Source organism: Malus domestica, chromosome 12 (genome assembly GCF_042453785.1).
Source record: "Malus domestica chromosome 12, GDT2T_hap1".
NCBI classification, from domain to species: Eukaryota; Viridiplantae; Streptophyta; class Magnoliopsida; order Rosales; family Rosaceae; genus Malus; species Malus domestica.
This window is the reverse complement of record NC_091672.1, coordinates 18,462,070-18,486,696: the sequence shown is the minus strand read 5'-3', so window position 1 is coordinate 18,486,696 and position 24,627 is coordinate 18,462,070. Positions and strand designations below refer to the sequence as shown.

The window sequence follows — 24,627 nt, the reverse complement described above, 5'->3', positions numbered from 1 at the left end:
TAAATAGACCAAACTTGCATGTATCAAGCCCATATATAGTTTCCACAAACTTTGTCTTATGGTTCATGTTAGCAATTTCTTTTGTAATAAAGTTTGAATTTCACAAAACGAAGAACGAAGTTGGTGATTCCATTACCATATAACAAAGACAGAAAATTTAAAGTTGATAATTTATTTTACATATGTTGAGAGACATGCAACCACGCAATATAGTCTCGATTAACTTGCATTCACATATTGACAATCCTTCCTCACTTCTCCTTGGTCCCCAGTAAGAGGGTTGTTCTCAGACAAAAGAAGGGCAGCCCTAGAAAACTGCTCCCTGAAGTAGCCGTTATCAGCGGCCATATTTTCCACAAAGGGCAATGTCGATGGGTCAGAACCCAGTTCTTGGTCCACGGTGGGCAGACCCTTGTGGCTTAGCAGGTTCTTGTAATAATAGTTGTCGAGAAGCATGGGTGTTTCACGGTCGTTCCTTGCGTAGAGGACTGCTTTTGGGTCTGGGGTTGGAGTCGGGCACCGACCTGTGAGGTATTTGGCATGGTCACGGTCTAGGGTTGGATCGATGGTTGGGTAGAGCCTGTGTACCAGGTTCACACAGTGGACTCGACCCCCAGAGTGAGCTCCTGCATGTTTACAAAAAATAAAAATTTTCATTCTTAAATAAAGTGTGTGTTTTACTACCTTAAAGTTTCTTAATTTTCAACATTTTATACATCAATTTTTTTGTTGTCCCTGTTTGGTACCAAAAGTGATAATTCTGGGATACTGTCATACATCCCCTAACTGATGACGTATCCTCGTGGATACTAACTAGGTGGATATTAAAAAATACCGGCCACGTTGATATTAAAAAATTAAAATTAGAAAAACTAAAAAAATTAAAGAAAATTATTTTCTCATAAGACCCAAAAAGAAAAAAATTAACTCTGGAAAGAGGGCTTGCTTCGTATGGAGAGCTTGGAAGAGGAGAGTTTGGAGTTGAAGGTGGTGGTAGGGGTGGCAAGGAGGTGGATCAAACACTTGGGCTGCGACGTTTTGGGGCTGAAGGTGGAAGACAAGAAGGAAGCAGGGTGGGATTGGAGGTCATCACTCCTACGCCGTCGCATGCACACACGCATGCACGCTGTTGCTCCTATGTTGTCGCACCTTGCTGGGTTCATCCTTCCCCACCAAGGTCATATACCTCACCTCTGTTCGCCGCCCGTTTTTCAAATGGATCTGGGTCTTGGCTTGCAACTTTGTTTGCAAGCATGGCGGATCCCTTTGTTTTGCTTTCTCGCTTCTCCGAGAACTGAGAGAAGGTGAGAGAGGGTTGATGGAAGAAAGGCTGTTTGGGTGGGCGAGATTTAGTGCTCTGGTAAGGAATTGGACGCATGAGTTGGGAGGGAAGAAGGGATGTTTGGGAAGGGATGATGTGCAGGGAAGAAGGAGGGTAAGACAAAATAATTTTTCTTTTAAATTTTTAAATTTTTTAATATTCACATGGCCTACATTGATACGTTGCACCTATTCATTGTCCACGTAGGTGCCATGTCATCTATTAACGGAGGTTGTAACGAAAAAACTTAATAGATGTATGAAAGTGTGTCAGAATTATGACTTTAGGGCTCAGACTAGGACAAAAAAAAACATAATGTATGAAATGTGTTTAAAACTAAGAAACTTCAGGATAGTAAACTAACATTCACCCCTTCTTTCACTATTAGGAAAAACCATTTGCGCGACAAAGAAAAATTGGCACAAGTGTGTTTTGCACAACGAAACAATAGCTTCGTCGCGCAAGAATGGTGCTACTTCGCACAACGCACACTTTTGTCATGCAATACTATATGCATGAAAAAAGTGGGTAATTTTTTTTGGCGCAAAAAAAAATGCTCGACAAAGTTTTCTTCCACGACATAGGCTTCTTCGCGGAAAGTTCATTTAGTGTTTGGGTCAAAGCATTCAGTGCATGTGAATAAGCAGAATGACGAAGTGTTTCCCACGAAAACCTTGCGTGTCACAAGCTTTGTCACGCAAAGTCCATTCAGTTTGTGAGTTAGAGCATTCAGTGCACGTGAATAAGGGGAGTCAATACCGTATTTAGTGTAGATGTTTGCGGGATAAAGGCTTCATCGCGCAAAATCCCTAACCTTCGTATAAATATGCACTTCTGCTATCCTTATTCTTCACAATTCATTTCGAAAACGCTTTACTAGTATGTAGATTATAATCAATTTGTTCTTTGATTTTTGGTACGATGGCCAACTGTGGTGCGTGTTCGTCAAAGACAATGGATGGTGAATGTTCCAAAAAAGGTTTGAGAGTGATGTGGACTACAAACAATTTTCCCGCATACGCTATGATGTCTAGGTGGAGCACTAAGGGTTATTACGCATGCCCAGTTTGCAAAGAGAACATAAAGTCTGGTTGGCATGCGAGAAAAGTTTGTTACCTAGGGCATCGTAGATGGTTGCCGTGGGACCACGAGTGGTGTCAGAACGAGGCAACCTTCTTCAACAGCACAGAGATTCGGCAAAGACCCAGAGAATGGTTCGGAGATGAAATTTTGGCTCAGGTGAATCATTTGGATTTTGCTCCGTTGGGCAAATCTATAAATAGGACAAGACCAGACACACATCTAAACTGGACACACAAGACGAGTTGTTCGAGCTCCCGTATTGGTTGAAATTAAAATTAAGACACAACATCAATGTAATGCATGTTAAGAAAAATGCGTTTGATACAGTGGTGGGAACTATACTAGACATTGAGGGAAAAACAAAGGACATAATAAAAGCTTAGATGGATCTGGAAAAAATGGGCATTAGGCTAGGTGTATGGATGATGAGGGATGGAGACATAGCTAGAAAGAAGCTTGCATCATTTTTTATGAAACCGGATAAGAGGAATTTTTTTTTTGCAGTTTCTATCTTCTGTACAGTTTCCAGATGGGTATACTTCAAGCATTGGCCTTTGCGCAATGTGAATGGAGGCAAATTTTTAGGCCTCAAGAGTCATGATTGTCATGTATCCGATAGAAAGGTATTTATTCGGCAAATTTTTAGACCTCAAGAGTAATGATTGTCATGTATACGATAGAAAGGTATTTATTTGCCATAAATACTTTAGTTTGTGATGTATTTATGATTTGACTAATTTTACACATTATTTTGTTTATTGATACATGTGGAGCCAAAAATAATCAAGAAATGACACGTGGATTTTGGGTGAAAAGGACAAAATTACCCTCAAGGCACTTTGGGATTCCTACATGCAAGCAATGGACAATCATCCCTTAATCAAGTTAAAAATGCCCAAAATAGGTAACAAATTCAAAGTTATTTCATCCATCCTCATCCTATATTTTCCACAAGGTAATTATTTCATAACCTTCAAAACATTCCATATAAATTGAGTTAATTGGCTAATTAATGGATTTATTCCTAATTAATCCATTAATTACCAATTAAATAACCCATTTCACACAAAAATACCCCAAAAGGCCGGCCACCTTTTTCTCAAAAGGGGGACCGACCATGCTCTATATATTGAACCCCATTTTCTCTAAAAACCTAGGTCCACACTTTTGCAAAACTCCAAAAACTCTTTAAACATTTTTTTCTCTAAATTCTAACTTTGGCAACGGAGGTTCTTCGGCCAAAGCCCCCCATTCATCTTGGGTGCATGAGGCTTTTGGCCTTAACCAAATGTGTTAATTGTTTTGTAGGTGCAATTTTGTCCAAGATCAAGGAGGAAGAAATTTGCATCCACAAATTAGTGCTTTCATTGAGAGAAGAGTCACACACTCGTAGAAGACTCCTGCATCAAAAGGTTTTTTCTATTTATTTGTCCATATGTAGATTTTTTGTACGTTCTTATTATTAGAATTTTTTATTTGCAAAGATTCTTTGATATAACGTAAAAGAGAAATACAATGGTTAGAAATTTAGAAAACTCCAATATTCAAGAAATGGGACCACGACGATCCACGAGGCTAAATATGATAATAAGAGCGGCACCATCGCTACGGGGCTCCACCATGGCAACCATTGCTGTGGCCACCACTACCCGTGGCGAGGTCCATGACACCACCCCCACATCTTGAGCTGTGTCATCCAAGGCCCATGACATCGAAGCCACGACTCAAGCCTCGCACTCGCATGCATTATGTCCTAAACAGCCTGTTCTAGTGGCTAAGCTTGCTTTCACGGGCAAGCCTGCTCCCACGACCCAGCCCACTCTCGTGACCCAGCCTGCTCCCGCTGAGTAGCCTACTCATGTGGCCCAGCCTGCTTCTGCTGAGCAGCCCACTCTCTTGGCCTAGTCTGCTTCCGCGGCCCAACCTGCTCCAATGGCCTAGTCTTCTCCCATGCCCTTCCAAGCAGCCCAAATCGATCCAAGATTAGTTCAACCATCCCGACTCTAAATTTTCAGACCGACGATCAAACCGGGAGCATTTTCACCACATTTTTCTGTTGATTTGATATTTCCCAACTCAAATCTCACACCTGAAGTCTACCACACTTCCACTGCTTAAGGAGACCCATTTCTTCCAAGTTATTCCAACCCAAATGGAGAACAACATTTGTGTCAACAAATCATAGAGTTGATGAGCGCCATCGCACATCAGACGACCTTGGTGAACTGACTTTTGTAGCGTGCTGAGATGTAACGTGCCCCAGACGAGGTGTCTCCAAGTAAGACAAGGGCAGATAAAGAACCTCTCCAGCACTGTCCTAGCAAGCAGCCACTCGACCAGCCATGAACCGAGCGTTCAAGCAGTGTATACTCTCGATTGGGCCCTCGAGATAGTGTATACTCCCACCTTAGCGCGTTGAGGAGCGTACACTATTGACTAGGCTCACGGACGAGCATACATTCACGGTTAGGGTCACACTCCGATAGTCAACATAAGCAACCTTCAAGGTGAAGTGTTCAACAAGAGTAGGTAGCACGACGGACGGAGAGAATCAGTCACTCAATCCGGCTCAAGTTCAACCGGCAGCTTGGGAAAAATTCGCTCGCCTGCTAGGAACGTACCACACGCACCGCATCCGCGGCATAGACTAGCCAAACACATGGATCAGGTAGGCAGAGCCTTCATGCAAGTTCAGCATGCCCCATTTCACATTTTCAAAAAGGATGAATTCCCGGAGAGACACTTGAAGCACTATCAAAGAGCAATGATCCTCTATCGAAACAATGACGATCTTATGTGCAAGATATTCGCCACCACTCTACAAGGCGAGGCGCAGGATTGGTTCTACACCCTGCTGCCATATTCCATCCCGAGTTTCGACGAACTTTTTTTGGTTTTCACTTAAGAATATTCATCCTATCGCTCGATAAAAAAGAAGTCCGACCATTTGTTCAACGTCAAGAAAAACCCAAAGGAGTCGCTTCACAACTATGTGAAGAGGTTCAAAGCAGAGAAGGTAAGGATAGTTGGATGCAATGACTCGATAGCTAGATCATCATTCCAAAAAGGACTTCCAGCAGACCACCCGCTATTCAGAAAATTGATCATGAAAGAAGATCTAACTCTGGCAGACTCTTTTGCTCTGACAGAGAAGCATGCATTTTGGGACGAGGCTTGCCAATGCACATTCAAAGACTTGAAGAAATACCCGCCATCACCTCCTTACTATCCAAACCGGAAGCAGCGGATGACTTATTCACATGTTTGACAGTATCTAAAGCAGCAATAAGCTCTACCATCATGTGAGAAGAGCTAGGAGCCCAACTACTTGTATTCCACTGTTTAAAAGCTCTCATCGATGCTATTAGAAATTCAAAAGCTAACTTTGGCGATAATTGTTACAACCTGGAAGCTCAAGTTTTACCTTCAAACACACGGAATCATCATTATGATGTACTATTCCGCCCAATCCAGACGTGCGACGATAAAGGCGTAGACCTTGGTGGATGCAAAGTTTTCTGACGAACGCAACAATTTAGCCCAAAAGACATACCAAAGGTAGATGAACACTAGAAGGATACACTCGGAAGCAAGTTTTGTCCTCGTCGCCTTAAAAGATTCTATATAGGAGCAACATGTACCAGCAGTTGAGCACCACTTCCTGCTACGTGTCACACGGCCCTAGCCGACCCTTACTCCATAATTCAATTCTAGAGTGGCCCAATACCGGCAGTGGAGCATTTCCTGCTATGTGTAACATTGCCCCCATCTCTATAGCTCCATACCACTCATTCACGATGCAACATAGTGGTCTAACGATGCCCTGGAGGTAGCCGAGCGCGCTCTAGCCTTGTTTGCTCTACCCGATGGAGACTTCTGGCATTTGCATGTCCACATCGCATCCAACTACAAAGGTTTGAGAGTAGGCGTAGTCCTTGTCACCCAGACGGTTCAATGTCTGAATAGGCGATCACTCTAGGCTTCAAAGCATCCAACATCAAAGTAGAATACGAGACCCTACTAGCAGGTCTCCGAATGGTAAAAAACTTGGCGTTGAAAAAGCTCACATTTCATTTTGATTCCCAGGTAATCACTATTGAGACTGCTTGAGGCATTTCAGACTTACACCTTCATTCAAGTTTCACAGACAGACAACGCTCACATGGACGCAGTAGCTGGCCTAGGCTCCGCCCTCGACCACCAACTCAAATGCTCTATTCCGATGGAGTATCTAGACGAGCTAAGCATAGAGGCAAAACCAACAGCCGATGTGTCACAGGTTAGTACAACTCCAAATAGATAAGATGTCATTGTAGCATTACCCACGGAAAGATTGGAGTCTAGGAAGCTCCAAATCAAGGCAGCACACTACTACATATGGAATGACATTCTCATCCGAAAATCTTACACCAGACCACATCTCAACTGCCTAGCGCCTCCCGATGACTTGAAGGTTCTAAGCTCAATCCATGAAGGCATTTGCGGAAATCACTCCGGAGGTCGATCTTTAGCACATAAGGCTTTTAATGCAGGCTACTGCTGTCTTACTATACATCGAGATGCTAAGGACTTAGTACAAAAGTGCGACCGTTGGCAATATTACAAGCCGGTACCATTACTGTCTGCCAGCGAGCTACACTTGCAGACGAATCTTTGGTCATTCATGTAATGGGCAATCGACCTGGTAGGACCTATGCCGCCTGCTACTAGGTGCAGATACATGATGATCGTGGCAATCGATTACTTCACCAAATGGGTAGAAGCAGAGCCCAAGACGACCACGATTCAGATAGACATAGAACACTTTATATAGATGAACATCATTTGTCGATTTGGTATCCCTCAGTCCATTTCACTGACAATGGCCTGCAATTCATGGGCCAAGATGTGGCAAATTTCTTCCAAAGTATGGCATCAATCAGCACATATCCATCCCAAGATATCCTCAAGGCAGTAGGCGAGCTGAAGCATCCAACAAGATGATCTTCAACTGCCTCAAGAAATCCTTCACCAACAACAAGGGAAAATGGCTAGATGAACTCCCCAGATGTCTATGGGCATATCGCACCACCAAAAGACGAGTAATCGGTGAGACTCCTTTCTCTTTGGCATTTGGCTCAGAAGCAATCATTCATCCTAATGTCATCAAGCCAAGTATCACCGCTCTACTACCAAGTATTGAGCAGAACAGTAAAGAGATGGCCACAAGCTTAGATCTGGCAGAGGAGAAGCGTAAGCAGACCATCATTTGCATCGCAGCCTACCAGCAACAGCTCATTTCCAGCTACAACAAAAGGGCCAAGATCCGGTAGTTCCAGCTCAAAGATCTAGTCTTAAGAAAAGCCTTCATCACTGCCCACAGAGAAGGCTCCAAAAAGATGGATCCCATATAGGAAGATCCGTACAAGATCAGCAGAGTAGGCGGCAAGAGTAATTACACATTCGCCACTATGAAACGAGAAAACGATCAAAAAGCAGTGAAGCGCCTACAATCTGAGGAAGTACCATGTGTGACCTCTCGCTACATTAAATCCTAAAGACTCAAGCAGCTCGACGGATACCATCTCACAAGTCGATAACTATCTAGTTGTTATGCAGTTCCTACCTTACAACTAAGTTCTCGTTTGTTTCACTCATTTTTCAATGAGGAATTCAGAAGTAATCACAACTTGGCTCAGCTGCATGCTTACAATAATTGATCACCATGCTCTCCAGTGTGAAAGGGTAAACCAATTCCCCGACACCCACATGGGTCAGCTCTTTAAGACGGGAGGATAAACTCTACACTCTGAATATCCATACGTGGATGAGCCTGGCTACCCTAGTATAACTTGATGCACGATGGCTTGCGCCGGTATTCCTAGAAGTAGCCACAATAGTCTTTTTTCAAAGCTTAGCTAACTAAAGGATTTTGGGTCTCTTGGCCTAATCCGGCAAGAATCGGGCCTTAGAGACGAAGAGGGGACATTATGTAATATGTCCTAGAGACGGCTGCCTTGGAACCCTAAAGCTGTTACTGAGTGCACTAAAGTAGCCTATGATTTTTGGAAGACTACCTACGACTTGCCTTTCGAGCAATAAAACCTCACTAGACTTATACAACCGCACATTTTTGTGAAAGGTTAAACAAGCTAGCGTGCATATACAAAGCTTTATCCACTACCGACATGCTACGTAGTCGATAAGCTTTACATCTGCCAAGCCCAGAACAACCTACACCAAGTCTTAAAGTGTTGTGATACCTGCTATGCAACCTACGGAATTGGAGAAAGCCAAGGTTAACAGCCTAGTAGTTATGCGGACTTGTGTGCTTCTGTGAGTAAGGCATCCAGCAGCTAACCCTATGGCTAACAACTTTGCAAAGTTCTACACCAACACCTACGGCTGCATAGGTTACGCTGGCCTGTCTGCTTATAGAAAAGTAGCACGCCTGCCACTGGTGTATAAAGTCTAAAGGTTAGGGCATGAACAAAAAAAGTGAAGATGAAGAAAAACGAAGGAAGCATGTTTATTAACAACTAGCAAAGGCTGAAGGAGTTCAAGCAAAACAAGAGGTACAAGGAATAACAAAGAAAATCATAAGGGCTATCGAGAAGACTACATTTCAGCTTGGACATCCCATGACTACTCGGTCACCACACCTTCAACAACTGCGACGCTTTTAGCAGTGGCTTCATCCATCGCTTCACCCCCGGTTGCCCCATCTTGGGCACCAACTTTTCCAACTACTTCACCAATGGAAGCCTCAAAAGTAAAAGCAAGCATGTTTTCCGGAGAAATAGAAAAGGTCTCGAAACCTCGAGCCCATCCTTCTCACCTTTCAGCTACTCATCCACCTCGAGCAGACCAACACGGACGCGCTGTAACTCATCCACTTCCTTCTTCAGACTTTCGTTGATCTTCAGTACACCTTGAAGTTCCAACACTTGGGCTTTAAGCCTATCGATGATTCTCTTGAAATGGATCACTTGATTATAAGAAGCAATCAACTCTTCAACCTTTGCATAAATAGTGAAACAAAACTCGGAACTGCAAACTTAAGATGTTGAATCTGAGGTATGTAACATTCGATCTCTTTCTCTAAACTTTCATACTTAACTTGGATTGCGTCAAGCTTAGTCTTCAAGTCAATAATATCTTAGCGAGCGGTCTTAAGCTACAGAGAAGTGGGGGTAAAAATATTAGACCCTTTCAAAGCAACGAGCTCAGAACCTAACCTCTTGATCTCCTCATCCAACCTCTTGATCTCCTCGGCCGAGGAATAAGCTTCAGCTGTTATAGTCTTCGCCACCTCCTTGGTAACCTTGCTATATTTGCATCATAACAAGCATATTAGTCATTCTATATTGGGTCTATGCTTCACAAATGAACTTGGGCAAACAAACCTTTCTAAACACCATCAATAAACTTGGCACAAACGTCTATGTCTTCAAGCTGATCTGGTTTCAAGAGCATGCAGATCTCAGCAGCCTCCCCAGAAGCAGGCTTAGTGGATTTCTCACAGCAACCCACGCGAGCAGCCTTCTTCTTCCCAGCAGGCGAATTAATCTCAGCAGCAGAGGAAGTGGGCCTTAGCACCACTTTAGCAGTAGAATCCACCTTATCGCTGTTCATAATAGGAAGCCTTTTTCGAAGGAGAACCAGACTTTGCTTCTAACAGATGTCTTGGCATAGACTTCGGAACTTGGGGCATGACAAGACCTCTACACTAAGCAATACTATCAGTAATTGTACAAGCCATTCTCGAAATGGTAGGCACCACATGCTCAGATCTAGCAACCTTATTTTTTTTCCCATTCGAAGAAGTCATGTCAATCACAGGACTCTCGGCAGCAGGCAGACCCTCATAAACAAGGGATGAAGTCTTCAGTTTTCTCAACCGGCATCTCTTAAGCAGGAGGGGACGATCTATTCTTTCCACCTTATAATAGGCTCCACGACAGCGTTCAAAAGAGCTAATGCATCTGCCTCGATCCTCTTTACCTTCTCTCGAGAGAGCAGCCAACGCTATTCACGGTACTCAGCAGGGGAGCTCAACCCATACTGGCTTTTCCCCCATTTTTTTCTCGGACCAGCAGGTAGGAGGCCTGCATGCCCAACATTCTAGCAGCCTATGAGGCCCTCGACCTTTTCATTTCTCTCAATCGCCCGCCTGGCCTGCGTCAGGACCAAGAGCCCAAAGGACAATAACCATGCGACTCGTCTAGCACTACATCCCAGCGCATCAATCCCCGACCCCAGCCGTGCAAGCTGCCCTTGGCACTAGCCAAGCCAAGCGGCCCAAGCAATGGTCCCTGCCACAATACCTCTTTGGCCCATGCTGAGCCGACTCCTGGCCCCTACCAACCAACTTGCCGCATCACCCCGACGATTGCTCTGCGACAACACTATCCAAAAAGAAAACAAGGAAAATGAAATTTTTCTTACTTCGGTGAGGCACGGAGAAGACAAAGAAAGCAACGAAAAACGGTCATTTGCACGGATAAGATGTATAAGATTGCTAGAGGAAGGGGAACAAATATCCTCTAAGTTCTCTCTCGCTCTCTCTCTTGTATGGTAGAATAAATTGCTCTCCAAAGTTGATTTAATAACCCATATAAGGTGGACTTAAATAGGCTTTGAGAATAAATTTATTTTCCTTTCCTAGAAGGATCTAATTTCCAATTAAAGAGTGAATCAACATTAAAATAGGAAACAATCTTATGTTTCCTCAAGCAAGAAGATCTCTACACCTGCTGCCCTTTCCTATGAGCAGCCCAATAGGGGTGGGGGCATTTATGAAGCCAAAAATAATCAAGAGACAACACGTGGATTTTTGGGTGAAAATGACAAAATTACCCTCGAGGCACATCGGGATTCCTACGCGCGAGCAGTGGATAATCATCCCTCAATCAAGTCAAAAATGCCCAAAATAGGTAACAAATTCAAACTTATTTCATCCATCCTCATCCTATATTTTCTACAAGGTAATTATTTCATAACCTTCAAAACATTCCATATAAATTGAGTTAATTGGCTAATGAATGGATTTATTCCTAATTAATCCATTAATTACCAATTCAATCACCCATTTCACACAAAAATACCCCAAAGGGCTGGCCATCTTTTCTCAAAATGGGGACTGGCCATGCTCTATATATTGAACCCCATTTTCTCTAAAAACCTAGGTGCACACTCTTGCAAAACTCCAAAAACTCTCTAAACACTTTTCTCTCTAAATTCTAACTTTGGCATCGGAGGTTCTTCGGCCAAAGCCCCCCATTCACCGTGGATGCATGAGGCTTTTGGCCTGAACCAAAGGTGTTAATTGTTTTGTAGGTGCAATTTTGTCCAAGATCAAGGAGGAAGAAATTTGCATCTACAATGCAAACTACTAGTGAATTAAAAAAGAGTATAGAACAGGGTAAAGCCCGAATGATCAATCGTGAAAGCATGGGTCGTATTTGAGTTGCTAATATTTTGTGCAATGTTCCTACAAGATGTTGAGACTAGGTTCAATTGACAGCAACACAATAATGGTAGTGGTGTAAGAAGTGAAAAACTTTTTGTTTTTGCCCAAATTGCACAACCTTTTGGCAAACCAATCAGAGGGGAGTCGTTTAACAAAATGGACATGGAGATAGCACATTGGTTTGTACTTAACAATTGTGACGAGACAATTACCTACCTAGATGAGCATGAAGAGTTGATAAAGCGGGAACATCCTTCACATTTATATGCTAAGAGGCACCGTGAATTGTTTCCTCGTTGGTTTCGTGACAATGTAAGTTGTTCGTGTTTTGGGTTATTCGCATAATTGTAAATAGTAAACTAACACATCAACTTTTTATCATTAATATAGGTGAAGAAATTGAAGGACATGAATTCACCTGCTTACACTGAGGAATTGTACAACTTGGCATTGGGGCCCCTAAGCGCAGAATTGTACTCCGGTTGTCATGTAAACGACATCAAGATTTTGGTAGCTGATTGCGATGACAAGTTGTGTATGCAAAATAATGTGGTACATGTGAAACCCCACCCCAAAAACTAAGTGTAATTTCACAAATTTTAAATAAAAATGAAATTACCTTTCTGTCCCTAACCTTACCCAATCTAGATCCCTTATTTTTGGATTCCCTCTCTAGTTCTCCTCATCTCTCTGCTCGCCATGTGGCAGACCCTCTCTTATTTCTCATTCTCTCTCTTCTCCCCGATCACTCACTCTCTCTCGCTCGGATCTTTCTCACTCTCACAGAAGCCTCTCTCCCTTTTCCTGATTACACTTAACCACCCACACACCTAAGTTGACAAACGAATAACGACGATGGTGCCACCATCACCACCGGTGTCAACCTTCTTCCTCCTTCATCTCTGTGAAGCACAGAACACCTAGAGTTCACCCAAAAAACTCCTCCAGTGAGCTGTGATGTTCGAGCTCGAAGTCCAGCCGATTCTGGCCATTTCACGGTGAATCAAAGGTGAGAAACCCTCCCTTTTGTCTCTATTGTCATTTTAAGGGGTAAATCATAGGTTATTTTGGCACGTCGGCGTTGACCGGAGCTCGGAAGGCTTCAGCCTTCGTTCTTAACGGAACAGGGTCGAAATGACAAACACCCAGACACCCGAAACCCAAACCCATATAACCCGGGCCTGTGAGGCCGTGCCAATTTGGGCCATTGGCTTGCTAAACCCTTAGCCCAAAACCTAAGGGCTTCGGTCTGTTGAGCTTTAAACCCAAAAGCCTATAACCTTGGGTTGAGCTTTCAAGCCAAGGCCCGTTGAACCCTTAAAACCCTTTGGACCCTAGGCCTTCGGGTCGAGATGACACAGGCTTTCGGCCCATTAAACCCAGACCTATGGGCCATATAACCCGACCTAGGCCTATCGACCCCAAGCCCAAACCCAGAACTAGCCCAAACCCTAAGCCTAGCCGCACGTGAGCCTGCACGTCGGTGACTTCCGGTGCCGGCGTATGGAGTACACTCGCCACCGTCCATTGTGGTGCCGACGAATTTTCAAGCCAACTTTTCGACGACCTACGACGGTGCGTGGTGGTACCCGCGGTCCCTGTTTATGTTTTCCAACATCCTGAATCTATTTTTTACGTCAGTTTTCCCAAATTCAATCATTTCAGTAGAGTTTTATTAATTGGACCCTTTATGTGCTTAGGTGCGTTTATTAGCGGCGTTCTTATGATTCCTATTTCGTACGGCTCTTCGATGACGGAGTATTTGTGAGTTGACCCCTTCTAAAATGCATATTTTAATAGTAGAAATGCGTACATGAAAAACATGATTTAATGGTTACGTTTTATGAAACGTTTTATGAGTAAATTAGATTTACACTTTATGATTATCATGCTTTACCGAGAAATTTTTGGAATACCATACTTTATCGAATATATGTTTTTTTTTATAGTATATATGATGGCTTACTATATACTATTTATGAACATGTTTGTACACTTCTTTGTAGTATATATGATTGATGACTATATGCTATGAAGATGTTTTGAGATATATGGATTTATGTTGGAAAAAGTATATTCTATGTTTTTGTGCATATCTAGTGGTCACTGTTCTGCCTACAGGCGAAGATAGTTGTTTATTGGGTTCGGGCCGGGAGATATAGTTATTGGGTTCGGGCCGGGAGATATAGTTATTGGGTTCATGCTGGGAGATATAGTTGTTGGCTTCATGCTGGGAAATGTAGTACCATATGCCACTATGATACCATTACGTAGCACACTATACAATATATGTTTTATGAAGGTTTTATGGCATGCTGGGGTTTTCGGAAAACCTATTACATATTATGCTATTGAGTTTTCATAAAAGTTTGGGGGTTAGTGTTGATAACTGTTTCAATATTATATATATATATATATATATATATATATATATATATATATCAACTTGGTCCACTTATATTTACTTTGCACCCCTTCAGGATATAGGAATGAGTCTTACTATCTGAGCTATGAGGCATTCCTCTACTTATGATATCGTGCCATCATCTCTGCTTTGACATCATTGTAATAACACATTCCGTTGTATTCAGAATTAGATGTATGCTCCGAACATGTCATGCACTATCACTACCTTTATCATTGTTGGCAATTGAATATTATGATTTTATTTTATGTAGTTCGAACGAAATTTATATGCATGTTTTGCATGCTCTTAGCATATGCATTCATTAAATGGCTTGCATCACCCTCAGGTGTCGGCCAGAAGGTGGCCATCCCGATGTCCCCCAGATATCGGGATTGGGGAGTGTCAGATTGGTATCAGAGCATACTTAGGACTTCATTATTCCATTTGGTAATCATAACATTCTTCTAATTCTTGTTTGCCTCTTATCAGAATTATGGACCATCTTGGTGGGAATGTACCTCGACGACTTCGTTTTAGTCTAATGGGAGGAATTCAACTATTGACCTTTGCTTTACAGAATGCTTTTCCTGGTAGTAGCAGGCCGAGTTGGACATATATGGAGATTGCTCGTAGTCACAGCGTTACGGAACTTAGGGTAGTTGGAGCTTATGAGGAGGTTGAGGATTGGTTGGAAAATATGGAGGATACCTTAAAGAGCATGAAATGCCCAGCATCTGAATGAGCGAATACCGCCGGTTACTTCATTCAAGGGGATGCGAGGTTTTGGTGGAAGTTAGCGACGGGCTTTTGTCCACATAATTCTTTGATGACTTAGGCTACATTCAGGAGACTTTTCACCGCACACTTGTTTAGCCCCAATTATCAGCTAAGGAAGATACAAGAGTTCTTAGAGTTTCGCTAGGGCGATTTGAGCATTACAGAGTTTGATAATACTTTTTTGCGTTTGTCGAGACACCATGAGGGAACCTATAGGAACCAGTAGGAGATGATGATTCAGCTACAGATTGCTTTGAACATGGACTACCGCGAGTTTCTAGCTCTACATAGGCATAGATCCAATGAGGATATGATTGAGGCGGCCTTGAAGATCAAACAGTCGAGATGGGACATACTTAAACAGGATAAGCCTCAAAGTCAGAACCAGCCTCGAAATCAGAACCAAAATTAGAGGGGTTGTGGTTTCTAATCCCGAAGTATGAGGGAACCTTTTACTTCTTCTCATTCTTTCGGCCCTAGATACTCTCAGTTGTTCAAGCGACAAGGTCAGGGTTCAAGATTGTCTAGTGAGGGCTCAGACAATGAGTAGGTGAGGTAATCTTTCAGCCATTTTAGTCAGGCAATAACAGCTTGTACGCATTGTGGTTTATGCCATCGGGGAGATTGCAGGGTGAATTCTACCACATGTCACAAGTGTGGTGACATGGGGCATTGTGTTTGTGATTGCCCTTTGGCATCCCTACTAGAGAGTTATGCTTCGCATTCGGGTTACGGTGGGAGTAACAATCTGAGCACTCATAGTTATGGCGGTAGTAGTAATACTCATAGTTATGGTAAGAGTGGTAGTCAGGGTACTCAGTTTTTGGCTCATAGATAACCACAGTATTCCGGAGCAGCTTCAGGCAGTTGTGCTCAGGGGAATTGAGCGGGCCACAATAGTGAAGGTGATAGGACTCGAGACGGCCGTAACAGTGGTTCAAGATATCAGGTCCATGGGTGTATCAATGCCGTGACTTAGTAGAAGGTGGAGCAGAATCCTAGAGTCATTACTGGTACGTTACTTGTTTGTGTTAATTAGGCTATAGTTCTGATTGATTTGGGTGCCACTTATTCATTTGTCTCTCCACCATTTGCACAGGTTGTAAACCCTTAATCTACATCGCTCGATTTTGATAGGTTCATACAAATGACACCTGAAGATCTTTTTTGTGCACAATGGAAGTTTAAGGACTACCCAGTTATTTTTTAAAGGGAAATTTTGGAGGCTAATTTAATTCCCTTCCAACTTGCGGAGTTCGATGTCATCTTGGGAATGGATTGACTATCCAGGCACCATGCTTATGTTGGACGTAGGGAGAAATTTTTGATGTTCAATTGGCTTGGATGACCGTCAATCATGTTTCAGGGTGAACGAACGAATAGGCTTGTTTCTACCATCCAGACGACTAAGTTATTACATAAAGGTTTTGTGGGATTCTTAGCCCACATGGTCACACGGAGTGAACCTTTTTTGTGTGCTGAAGATGTGCCAGTGGTGAATGAATTCGTCAATGTATTTCCTGAAGATTTGGCAGGGTTACCACCTGCGAGGGAAATCGAATTCACCATTGATTTACTTCCAGGTACCAACCCTATTTCATTGGTACCGTACTAAATGACACTAACAAAGTTGAGAGAATTGAAGATTCAACTTCAGGAGCTCGTGGATAAGGGCTACATCCAGCCCAACATGTCTTCCTTGGGCGCTCTTGTTTTATTTGTCAGAAAGAAGGATGGGTTGATGAGATTTTACATCGACTACAGACAACTAAATCGGGTGACAGTAAAGAATCGTTATTCGTTGCCTCAGATTGATGATCTGTTTGACTAATTGAAGGGTGCTAAAGTATTTTCTAAGATCGATCTTCGTTCGGGTTACCACCAGCTGCTGATCTGAAACGAAGATGTACCAAAGACTGCCTTTCGCACTAGGTATATACACTATGAGTTCCGAGTCATACCTTTTGGGTTAATGAATGCACTCGCAGTTTTCATGGATTTGATTAACCGAGTCTTCAGACTGTACCTTGATCAATTTGTGATTGTGTTCTTTGATGACATCCTGATCTATTCCTGGAGTAATGCTGAGCACATGAATGATTTGAAGTTAGTGTTGGAGAGGTTGAGAAAACATTAGCTGTATGCAAAGTTCAGTAAATGTTAGTTTTGGCTAAACTGGATCAATTTCCTTGGGCATGTGGTTGCTGCTGAGGGAATTAGTGTGGACCTTTAAAAGGTTTCGGTAGTGTCTACATGGGAGCAACAGAGGAATATTACTGAAGTGAAGAGCTTTCTGGGGCTGGTAGGCTATTATCGATGTTTTGTGCAAAATTGCTCAGCAATCGCCCTGACTCTTACTAAGTTGACCCGGAAGGTGATCAAATTCGAGTGGGATAAACATTATGAACAGAGTTTCCAGGAGCTAAAGCAGTGTCTTACTCATGCCCCTGTCCTTGTTCTTCCAAACGATGGTGGTGAGTTTGAGATATACAATGACGCATCTATGTCAAGATTAGGTTGTGTTCTGATGTAGTATAGGAAAGTCATCGCCTATGCTTCTAAGCAGCTCAAAACTCACAAGAAAAACTACCCCACTCATGATCTGGAGCTCCGAGCAATGGTTTTTACTCTAAAAATCTGGCGACATTACTTGTACGTGCCGCATCTTCACTGATCACACGAGTTTGAAATATGTCTTCACCCAGAATGAGCTAAATTTGAGGCATAGAAGGTGGATGGAACTCATTAGTGATTATGACTGCACTATCGAGTATCATCCTAGACATACCAATGTCGTAGCGGATGCACTTAGCCGGAAGTCTTTTGGATAACTTGTCTCTCTTTTAGCTATCCATATTCTGCTATTGTTTTCTCCTTGAGAAATCGACATTTTAGTGACACCAGATTCACAGAGAGTATTATTGGCACACTTCCAGATTAGGCTTGTCTTGGTGGATATGGTTAGGGAAGCTTAGGAACTTGAACTGTAATGTGCAGAGCTAAATGAGCAGGTATTGAAGGGCTCTAGGCGAGATTTGAAAATTTGAAGGGATGAAGCCTTGGTGATGGGAAATATGTTGTTTGTGCCTAAGGATAATGAGGTGGTGAAAAAGGAAATTTTAGATGAAGCCCATATTTCGGCATTTGCCATGCATCAGGGGAGCACCAAGCTATATCACACTATCCGTCCATTATACTACTAGTAACGGATGAAGCAGGATGTGGCAAAGTATGCGAGGAGATTCATTATTTACTAGCAGGTGAAGGCGGACAGACAGAGACCTGAAGGGTTAATGCAAAATCTCCCTATACCAGTATGGAAGTGGGTAGACATCACCATAGATTTCCTGTATGGTTTGCCAAGGAAACAGTCGAGGTTTGATGGCATATGGGTGATTGTAGACCGTCTCACCAAGACTGCTCACTTCTTACATGTTCGACAGACTTGCACACTGAAGAGTGTAACACGGTTGTTCATTAATTGCTCACTTTATGGTGTTCCCGTCACTATCATTTCAGATAGAGATCCAAGGTTCATTTCCAGGTTTTAGAGAGCATTCAATGACGCCATGGATACTCAGCTGTTGTATAACACTGCCTACCATTCACAGACCGATAGTCAATCAGAAATGATGATTCAGACCTTCGACGACATGTTGAAAGTTATGTTCTCTAGTGGAAGGGTAGATAGAATAGTTATTTGTTGTTGATCGAGTTTGCTTACAACAACAACTATCACTCCAGTATGGGTATGGCACCATTTGAGGCATTGTATGGGAATGCATGCCAGACACCGTTGTGTTGGATAGAGGTTGGTGAACGGGTGTTAGTGGGACTAGAAATTGTTGATACCACTAACACCAGCATCTAGCCGATTAAGAGAAATCTGAAGGCGACTTAAGATCGACAAAAACGCATTACAGACTGACATTCTAGGGATCGTGAGTATAAGGTTGGTGACTTTGTCTTCCTGAAGTTATCACCCTGGAAAGGTGTGGTTCATTTTGGTAAGTGAAGGAGGTTGAGCCCTTGATATGTTGGCCCCTACCAGATCACGGAGAGAATTGGTGCAGTTTCTTATAGGTTGGAGCTACCACTAGAGCTGTCGCAGATTCACAACGTATTTCATGTTTCCATGCTTCAAAAATATGTATCAGATCCCTCTCACATCATTCAGCCCGAACCATTAGAAGTGAATCTGTATGTAAGCTATGTTGAGGAACCTGTGGCAATCATCGATCATCAGGATAAAAGTCTGAGGAATAAAGTCATCCCATTGGTAAAAGTGTTATGGAGAAACCATGTCGTCGAGGAAGCGACATGGGAAGCAGAGGAATTGATGAAGAGCCATTATCCATATTTATTTAATTGAGGTTGTAAATTCAGGGCTGAAATTCTTTTAAGGGGGATATATTGTGAAACCTCACCCTTAACCTTACCCAATCCGGAACCCTTATTTTGGATTCCCTCTCTAGTTCTCCTCCTCTCTCTGCCTGCCACGTGGCAGACCCCTTTTTATCTTTCATTCTCTCCCTTATCCCCAATTACTCTCTCTCTCTTCGCTCCGATCTTTCTCACTCTCACAGAACCGTCCCTTTTTCTCCCCGATTACATTCAACCACCCATACACCCAAGTTGACAAACGAACGGTGAAGATGGTGTCACCATCACCACCAGTGTCAACCCTTTTCCTCCCTCATCTCAGTGAAGCATGGGACACCTAGAAACCACCCAAAATTCCTCCAGCGAGCCGTGGCATTCGAGTTCGAAGTCCTGTCGATTCTGGCCATTTCACGACAAATCGAAGGTGAGAAACCCTCCCTCTCATCTATATTGTCATTTAAGGGGTAGATCGTTGGTTATTTTGGCACATTGGGGTCGATTAAAGCTCGGGAGGCTTCGACCTTCGTTCTCTATAGAATGGGGTCGAAAAGACCCACACCCGGAGACCTAAAACCCAAACCCATATAGCTTAGGCCTGTAAGGCTGTACTAACTCGAGCCATTGGCTTACTAAACCCTTAGCCCAAAAACTAAGGGCTTCGGCCCGTTGAGCTTTAAACCTAAAACGCTATAACCCTAGGTCGGGCTTTCAAGCCCAGGCTTGTTGATCCCTTAAATCCCTTTGGACCATAGGCATTTGGGTCGAGATGACACGGGCCTTCGGCCTATTAAACCCAGGCCTCTAGGCCATAGAACCCGGCTTAGTTATAAGGCCCAGGTCCACCAAACCCAGAACCAACCCAAACCCTAAATCCCGCCGTGCATGAGCCTATGCGTGGGTTGCACGTGGGTGACTGCCGGTGTCGGCGCTTGGAGTACACGCACCACCATCCACAACAGCGCCGGTGAATTTTTTGGCCAACTTTCCGCGACAATGGCGGCGTGTAAGGGTACCCGCGATCCCCCTATGTTTTTTGATGTATTGAATCCGTTTTTAACTTTCATTTTCCCAAATTGAATTGTTTTAGTAGACTTTTATTAATTGGACCATTTATGTGGTTAATTGCGTTTATGAGCGGCGTTCCTATTATTCCTATTTCGTACGGCTCTTCAACGATGAAGTATCTGTGAATGGACCCTTTCTAAAATGCATGTTTTAATAGTAGAAATGCATACATGAAATGCATGATTTAACGGTTACGTTTTACGAAATTTTTTATGAGTAAATTAGATTTACACTTTATGATTATCATGCTTTACTGATAATATTTTGGAATACCATACTTTATCGAATTTATGTTCTTTATAGTATATATGATAAATGACTACATACTATTTATGAACATGTTTTTACACTTCTTTGTAGTATATATGATGGATGATTATATGCTATGAAGATGTTTTTGAGATATATGGATTTATGTTGGAAATAGTATATTCAATGTGATACCACTACGTAGCACACTATACGATATATGTTTTAGGAAGATTTTATGGCATGCTAGTATTTTCGAAAAACCTATTACATATTATGCTATTGAGTTTTCATAAAACTTTGGGGGTTAGTATGTTGATAACTGTTTTAGTATTATATATATATCAACTTGATCCACTCATGTTTGTTTTATGCCCCATCAGAACATAGGAACGAGGCTTACGATTCGAGCTACGAGGCAGGCCCCTACCAGTGATATCGTGCCATCATCTCTGCTTTGACATCATTGCAATAGTACCTTCCGTTGTATTCTGAATTAGATGTATGCTCTGAACATGTCATGCACTATTACTATCTTTATCATTGTTGGCAGTTGAATATTATTATATTATTTTAGGGAGTTCGAACAAAATTTATACGCATGTTTTACATGTTTTCAGCATATGCATTTATTAAATGGCTTGCATCACCCTTGGGTTCAGCCAGCACGTGGCCATCTAGATGTCCCTCGGACATCGGGATCGGGGTGTGTCAGTACATGTCCCAGGTGCGGGCGGCATTGCATACATTGATTTCTAAGAAAACTTACAAGTGTTGTGCAATTGCTTTACAAAGACTGTTGTCAAGTTATCCTGTTTAAGTGTCACTGCTTTGATACAAACCCACGTAGGGTTAGAGGTGTTAAGCGAGACAATGGTTTGCGATCGGTCAACACTAACAGATGTTGGTATAAGGACGACCTCTACATTTTGGCAATGATGACCAAACAAATTTTCTACATAAATGACCCTAAGGGTGGGAAGGGATGAAAAATAGTTCAGAAGATTAAGCACAGAAGGCTGTATGATATTCCAGACCAAGATCTTGCTAACGTTGACGATTATGGTGACATTGCTGACCAACAACTAGAAACTTCAACTAAACTTGGTGCACATACACTGTGAGATATGACTATTGTACAAGAATCGTATCAGGTAGCCGGACGTCCTGAAATCGAAATACCAATCGATTGCATTATGATTGACCTTGGGGATCTACCGCGATACAGTGCACCCGAGCATGCGAACGACGATGTTGACATGCCTACAAACGAGGAGGAATGAGAGTCTGAATATGATGAAAATGATGATATTTATTCTAGTTCAGACGAGGATTAATGAAAACTTGTGATGTAAATGTAATGATATGTATTGAATGGTATTTATTTTGTATACAAACAAAAGTTTCCTTTAAAATTTGTAAAAAATTAATTAAACAAAAAAAAATTATTTATTTTGGTGAATTAGAACACCCTCGTCGCGCGAACATATAAAATTTTAATTTAATTTTTTTTTGCGAAAATTGGGCGTGTTTTTATTTTGGTGAAGCTCACAGACTCTATCTCTCTCATTCTTTGCGAAGCTTAGTCTTCTCTTTCTCTCTTTTCTATCTCTCTCACTATCTTAGTCTCTCCCTTTCTCCCTTTCTCCCTCTCTCCTTCACTCGCTCTCTCTTTGTTTCTCAGTGTCTCTGTCACTTTCTCCTCCACACCTGACATCTGCTGCCGCACTCTGACACCACACCATCTCACCACCATCGCAACATTACTAGGTAAGCACCAAGTATCCCTTAATTCACTCTCTCTTAATTCAATTATTTATTATTGCAATTTTTCATTTTTTTTTCTATTGAATTGTTTTAAGGGAACTTTAACGAAAAGCACCCGGTACTATTCACTTTAACGAAAAACCACATTTTTACACTAAAAAGTCAATCCTGGTACTATTCACTTTACCCTTTATTTTGTCCTTATCATTAAAACTCAAAGTTTTCAAGCCCTTTTCATTAGTTTTCCTTTGTTTTAATTAGAACAATTAGGGATTTATTGTTTGGAATTGGGAATATTGGGTTAGGGTTTTCGAATTGGGAATCTTTGGTTAGGGTTTTCGAATTGAGAATATTGGGTTATGATTTTTGAATTGGGAATTCGGGGTTTGTATTTTTTTGTTTTCATCTTTTTGGGGTTATAAACAAAATTGGGTATCGAATTAGGAATCAAATAGGGGTTTCAAACTGGGATTAGCAACTGGGAAGGAGAGGCAGTCCCAGAGGAGGAAAGCACACTTAAGGAATTATTGGGAAATTGGTAAGGGTTTCGAATTGGATTCTGATCAAATAAGGGTTTTGAATTGGGGTTAGTTATCTGTGTACTAATTGATTTGGGTTTCTGGAATTATTAATTTCTTTCTTCATATTAAATTGCAGTTTTTTATTTGTGCAAGTATGATTTCAATGTATTTTTACAACTACCTTCTTTTTATCTGGTTGTTGAGTAATCCAAACTCACAAATTGAGAGCATTATTGATATATATATATATATATATATATTGTAGGGTTTGCTTTGAAACTTTATTTCGTGTTAATACTTTGAAACTTGAGAGTGGGTTAGAAGTTTTAAAATGTGTTAACGGAAGAAAGAATGTTCTACAGGTTGAGTTTCTGATATTTCAGGATCTTACTCAATTGCCAGCATTATTTGGAATCTTATACTAAACACAGATATTTCAGGTTCCGGTAGAATTTAAATTTTACTTAATCGTCTTTAGCTGATAGATTAATAGAGTTTACATTGTGTTAATCAATAGAGTTTACATTGTTTGCAGTTTACTTAACTGTCTTTGGCTGATAGATTAAGGTCGCTTCCCTTAACAGTCACAGGTATGTCTCATACTGTTTGGACCCAAAATTACACAATCGGCCCGAGTAATCAAGACCGTTGAGTAAGCATACCTCCACACTGTCGATGGAAAAGTGAAGATAATTTTAGTAAGGTTAAAAGATAACATTATGGTTTCTTTTATCATGATTATCTTTTAATAATGATTTATCTTGACATTTTCTTATGGAAATAATATATCTCCAAGCTGGAAACAGGCTACACAATTCAAATTGATGTGGATGTGGATATGTGGTTTGGATCAATTTTGGTTTACAAATATGCACGGCATCAGATAATGAAGCATGCAGGTCAGGATATTATCCATTTAAAATATGGTGATAATTAAAAATGAACATCAGCATTCAGGATGCATGCAACATTTTTGGTGAAAGATGATGGCTTAGGGTGATGATGAAAGCCTAGGAAAGCTAGGTTTTTTTTGGTGATGTGATAATGTGGTAGGAAACCTAGGTAGGCTAGGCTTTTTTGCATGGTGATGGGTGTTGGCAAATGAGTTTAAAGTGATAAGAATTGATGATGGAATCACTGTATGCGTGCCATGTGAAAGGGTTTCAACGGGACATTTGTTGCTCCTCTGGTATAAGTCTACATGCATAAGGAGACTAAGAAGATTTTTGCCGAAATATATTAAAGATAATATCAATTGTTTTGATATTGTTTTTAGAGTATAGTCGGGAAATGACTCTTTTGGATTGGCGGTCAAGGAAACTTGGCTATAAATACAAAGCGGCAAACAACGAAAAGGCCCTCCAGTTCAACACACAAATTGCCCTGCGCAAACTCTCTCAACAACCTTGAGATTATTATTCTTTTTCCGCCCACACATCTTCAGTTTGGATAAACAACATTGTGAAGGCAACCAGTGATACCTTCAGTTTAGATAAACAACACTATTACCGTAGAACCAGCCGATTGCGGAACACCTTCAGTTTGGATAAACAACACTACATCGAGGCTGAATGGTTATCTATCCAAGTCTCGGTCTAGAAAG

The 24,627-nt window shown here is 41.8% G+C and overlaps 1 pseudogene; it reads right to left on the bottom strand.

Moving 5' to 3' along the window:
- Window positions 1-219: 219 nt before the first annotated feature.
- Window positions 220-24,627, bottom strand: part of LOC103450106 (peroxidase 21-like) — a 64,772-nt pseudogene continuing 40,364 nt past the window's right edge.